The 5,284-nt window shown below is 52.9% G+C and overlaps 1 long non-coding RNA gene across 2 annotated transcripts; it reads left to right on the top strand.

Annotated features, from left to right (window-relative positions):
• Nucleotides 1–539: 539 nt before the first annotated feature.
• Nucleotides 540–4,572, top strand: LOC104003807 (uncharacterized). 2 transcript variants are annotated; one of them, XR_676566.5, is made up of 3 exons: nt 540–1,960; nt 2,884–2,950; nt 4,487–4,572. It is a non-coding gene; the product is annotated as an uncharacterized LOC104003807 (long non-coding RNA). The 2 variants fall into 2 exon arrangements; XR_001712777.4 differs by having other exon boundaries at nt 542–781; nt 920–2,950.
• The last annotated feature ends 712 nt before the right edge of the window (nt 4,573–5,284 follow it).

Below are 5,284 nucleotides of genomic sequence, written 5' to 3'. Positions count from 1 at the left end.
ATCAGGAGCAACTTCCACCTGAGCCCCAGGACCGGAGCATTGCAGCGGCGAGGGGCTTGCGTCCTTGTGCTGTAGGGGGTCCCTCATCCCACAGGCCCTCACCTCCTGTGCTGCCCCTGGGCAGCCTGGCCCCGGAGGGTCAACACCTGAGGGCCCGAGGGGCATCCATGCCCCCTCCTCCTTCCCTCCAGCCAAAGGTGGGGGGCAAAGCGCAGGGAAGAAAACACCAGGAGAAAACCAGAGAGCTCTCGGTTCTCTTTTAAGAGCCCTGATGGCCGCAGCGCAGAGCCCGAGGGGAGGGAAAATGTCGGGAAAGATTCCCTTCCGAACTTTGCGAGTCTTTGTTTGGGAGGCTGGGGGCTGACTTCGCCGGGCCGGGCCGCGGGCTCGGCCGTGCGCTCCGGTGCAGCGGCCGAGGAGCCCTGGCGCCCGCCACCCCGGGACACGCCCTCGCAGTCGAGCCCGGACCCCGACCCGGACCCCAGCGCCGCCGGGCGAGGGCGGGAGGGGTAGCGCTTACCAGATCGTCCCGAGCGCGCCGCGGTCCAGGCGGGCACAGCGCAGGGTCAAGTTCACGTCCGGCCCGCGCGCTGCCCGAGGTCCCCGGGCGCGGCTGGGGCGGCGGGAGACGCGGGAGGCCGAGGTCCGGGTGGCCGCCGCGGCCGCCCCCGAAGCGCTGCTGTCACCCCGGCCGCGCCCCCCAACTTTCTGCACAGTCGCGGAGCTGGAAGTTTCCGGGCTTCGCGGACACGCTGGGCTGGGTTTCAGTCGCGGCTCCGAGGTTGGCAACAAAGAGGGAAAGAAGGAGGAAAAGCAGGCCGGGGAGGGGAGGAAGAGAACCGCGCGGAGGCCGCGGCGCCGAGAGCCCCAGAACTTCCAATTCTACCCAGAAGCTTTTTTCGTTGTGTTTTTCTCTTAGGTAAACAAGCAAGTTCCACGCCCCAGTCCTGCTGGGGCCTTCGCCAGCCACCGCTCTGGGCTCATCTCCCGGCGCCTCCTCGGGGCACCTGAGTGTTTTAAGCCCACTGCCAAGTGTTTTGGACACAGGTTTTTTTGCGGGGTGGTGAGGTTGGGCACAAGATGCTTCCTAAAAGGTTGTTGGCACGCAGACCATGGCCCCAGTGACGGCGCGGCAGGCAGGGGCTTGGAGGAACACGCTGTCTTTGTCTCGTCCCCAAAGCACCCGGCCGTGGGTCACCCGTGATCCCTGGAGTGGAGGGACTGTTGTCACCCCTGGTGCTCCAGGAGAAGAGGTTCCATGCTGGGTCCCGGGCCCAGGCCCACGGTGCCCTCAGCCCGCAGTTCTTCACCTTGCGGAATGATTTGCTGGCCCGGCCCAGCGCCCCGGCACCACCATTTTCTGCCCTCTTTTCCCTGCCTGGCTTCAAACCCTCCCAGGCCAGGGTCCTGAGGAGACACCTGGGCTGGGGGAGGCAACTGAGTGGCCCCAGGCCTGGGAATCTGCAAAAGTGGCCAAGCCACATCTCTCGAGACTGCAAGGGCCCTGGAGGCGCTGGGAGGCACAGATCTGGCTGCCAGCTGGGCCTGAGGCCTCCCTTTGTCCGTCCTTCTTGTCCTTCCTCACCAGGCGTGTTTATGGAGAAGACACTCCGGGCCAGGTCAGCTCCTCCAGAGCACTATTTCAGGCTGGGGAGAATGCGGATTTTTTTTCTTGTTTTTTAAAGAAAAATGAACAAGGAGCCTGGTTGGGGATTGGGGTGGGAGGAATATTTGTCTTTTGTCCCACAAACGTGTGTGATGCTCCAAAGGGCTGGAGAACCTCTCTCTTAAGTGGATATTTTTCCCCTCAAACGACTTCTCCGACATGATCCTCTCTGAGGTTGGTCCCGGGCTTCCATACGTGATTCATGGAAGAGGTCTCAGCCCCAAGAGCCCCTGAGGGTACTGTCCACTCCCCCTGGAAACTTCCAGAACCTGACGTGGGGCTGAAGACATAGAGGTAATGGGGGTGGGCTGGTGGGGCGCTGGCTGGGACAATGTGTGGAGCCCTTGTTTTCAGAGCTACAGATGCTTGTCAGCTGACAGTCCGTTTCCAGCATCCACAGTGGACCTCCTTTGGGGGAGCATTTACCTGCCAATGAACCCCAAGATCCTTTCTCAGAGGCGGCGGGATGAAGTTTTCCTTTTTTTTTTTTTTTAGTTTATATATTTTATTTAAACCAATATATCCAAAATATTATCAGTTCAACATATGATCCAGATAAAGATTAATGAGATACTTTATATTTTCATACTAAATCTTTTTTTAAATTTTTGTGAGTACATAGTAGGTATAAACATTTAGGGATGAAGTTTCTTACTGTGTTTTCCCAGTAACAAGCACTGGCATCAGCTGTCATGATTTCTCCCCAAGGCCTAGGATGGTCAGCCTCGCACGCTCCACCGCAGAGTGACTGAAGCTCTATCGAGGTGTGGCAGGAGCGTGTTGTCATTTCAAGAGAATCTGCAGCCTCCCTGGTTTTTAATGAACGCTCCTATGCAGGGCCTGGCCCTTTCCTGGGGAGGGAAGCCTGGCTGTGTCTCCCGCTGCATCCTCACTGGGAACTTCATTCCTGAGCCGCGACCGCTATTTTTTGGATTGGAAAATGCCTTGGGAACGGCTCATCTTCCTGCGGCTTGAGCCCATTTGTTTTCTGACTGGTGGTCACTGGTGATTAGAGTGTGTCCCAAAGGGAACTGTCACCTTAGTTCTATCATACGCTATCAATAACTTGTCCAGGGCTGACTTTGTGGCTGTGCGGCCTGCCCAGTGGTAGAGGGCCGGTGTGCTGAAGGGCCCCACACTCAATGTTTGGCTGTCCCCGATCTTAAAATTCTTAGTCATTCTTGAACAAGGGAACCCATATTTTCATTTTGTTCTAGGCTCTGAGAGTTACATAATTGATTCTGACTTTGGCTGTTGGTCAACAGTGTCATAAGGTAAAATAAGGTAAAAATCTATGATTTTTATATTTCTTTTCTTTCTTTCTTTCTTTTTCTTTTCTTTTCTTTTCTTTTTTTTTTTTTTTTTTTTTTTTTGAGACACAGTCTCGCTCTGTCACCAGGGTGGAGTGCAGTGGCGCAGTGGTGCGATCTTGGCTCACTGCAACCTCCGCCTCCCGCGTTCAAGCGATTCTCCTGCCTCAGCCTCCTGAGTAGCTGGGACTACAGGTGCGCACCATCATGCCCAGCTAATTTTTGTATTTTTAGTAGAGACGGGATTTCACCATGTTGGCCAGGGTGGTGGTCTCGATCTCCTGAACTTGTGATCCGCCCACCTCGGCCTCCCAAAGTGCTGGGATTATAGGCGTGAGCCAACATGCCCAGCTGATTTTTATATTTCTTTTACTAAATTCTGTTTACAGAAATAATTCCAGATTCTATGTAAGATACAAATATTTTAACTGAAGATCATTGCATTTAGGGAAAATGTTCACCTTTAAGAGACAGGGGCTGGGCGTTGTGGCTCACGCCTGTAATCCCAGCACTTTGGGAGGCCGAGGCTGGTGGATCGCACGAGCCCAGGAATTCCAGACCAGCCTGGGCAACACGGCGAAACCCTGTCTATGCAAAATATACAAAAATTAGCCAAGCATGGGGGTGTGCACCTGTAACTCCCAGCTACTCCAGAGGCTGAGGTGGGAAGACTGCTCAAGCCCGGGAGGCCAAAGCTGCAGTGAGAGACCTTGTCTTAAATACCAACAGGCAGGAAGTCGTTATAAGCATAATACAATCCTGGATGTTGGAATCATCCCTGTCCAGCCTTGGCTCTGCCACGTGGGTGCTGAATGCTGCCTCAGGGACCCTGGTGCCAGCTCCCACCTGCAGGGTGTTCTGAGGAGCCAGCATGCTGGGAGGGCCTAGCAGGAGATGTGGCATGAACCAGGTATTCGATAAATAAAAAGTGCCTTTGATTGTCACGTTTATCATTTGACATGTAGGCACAGGTGCAGTTTGATTATTTTTAATGTAAGTCTATTTTATCTCTTCCCATTATAAAAGCAATACACACTGTTATAGACGGTTTGGAGAATTCAGGAAAGAAAAAGAAAAAGAAAAAAATTCCTCCTAGGCCCTCTGCTCCAGAGCCTCCAGCCGTCACATGACAGTGTATTTCTTTACAATTACAGAAATAGATACGTGACTGTTACATTTTGAAACTTTTTCTTTTACCTTGACTTATTTTTAAATAGAAACACTAGTGAGGCCCCACAGAACTGAGCAGAACTAATGACCCCCCATGTGGTGGAATAGTTCTGAGCTGGCCACACTTTGGATGCAGCCTTCCCCGGCAAGTCTAAACCCAGTCTCTGTGGCTGCCTGTTCACAGGGACCGTGGACTGTGATGTTTACAGTACGAAAGCACTGGGAGAGAACGCTACATCACAAAGTGTCCTTAACCTGCTGCCGCCTCAGCTTTCCCATTTGTGACTTGGTTAAAAAAATTTTTTTTGACAGTTTTAAGCTCTTATTTTAATTTCCACAGGCTGTTGTAGAATCTGCTCAGCCAGGGAGGGGAAAGGAGTCGGCAATCAGGTCTCCTCCTGGGCACCTTTGTGAGGCCAGCTGGCGAGAGTGGGGGGTGACACTGAGGTCCCAGCAGCTCCAAATGCAGGCAGAGCCCTGTCCTCAGAGAAGGTCACAGCCTAGCCAAGCCCAGCCAGGTGGATGGGCCCACGGAACGCACAGGAACCTGGAACGGAGGTTGAAAGCAGGAAGCACAGTCTGTGACTCCCCAGCCCACTCTTCATTCGACCACTTGGGGCCCAGAAGCTTCAGGAAAGGTGCACAAGGTCACTGGGTCCCAGTACGCCAAACAGGAAGGTCTGGTCCAGGGACAGGGCTCTTCCCGACTCCCCTTAGCCACGCGCACCAGAAGTTCTGCAGTGCCCAGTGGGCATAGCAGTCCCCAAGAATGACCCAGCACTGAAGCTGAGCCAAAGAACTTGGGGAGCGAGCCACACCCCCTCACTCCCTCTTCGTCTGCTCCAGACTTGCCAGGCGGTTGCTTTTCGTGGGAACCGGGATGTCCTCACCACCCTGTCCAGGGCTGAGCCCCATGTCCCTGGCCTGCTACAGCTGGAAAAAAAAAAAAGAGATATGTTTGTTTTTATTTGCTTATAAAAAGAAAAGTGTTATATATATAACATATTATACCTCATGAATAAATACAATTATTTGTCAATTAACAATAAAGAAAAATATAGCAAGCAAAAAAGACTCCTCTTCCACAAAAATAGTGTTCATTACAGAAAAATACAAAAAAAAAAAAAAAAACTAAGAG

Source organism: Pan troglodytes, chromosome 23 (genome assembly GCF_028858775.2).
Source record: "Pan troglodytes isolate AG18354 chromosome 23, NHGRI_mPanTro3-v2.0_pri, whole genome shotgun sequence".
NCBI lineage: Eukaryota > Metazoa > Chordata > Mammalia > Primates > Hominidae > Pan > Pan troglodytes.
This window is presented reverse-complemented; position numbering and strand designations above follow the sequence as displayed.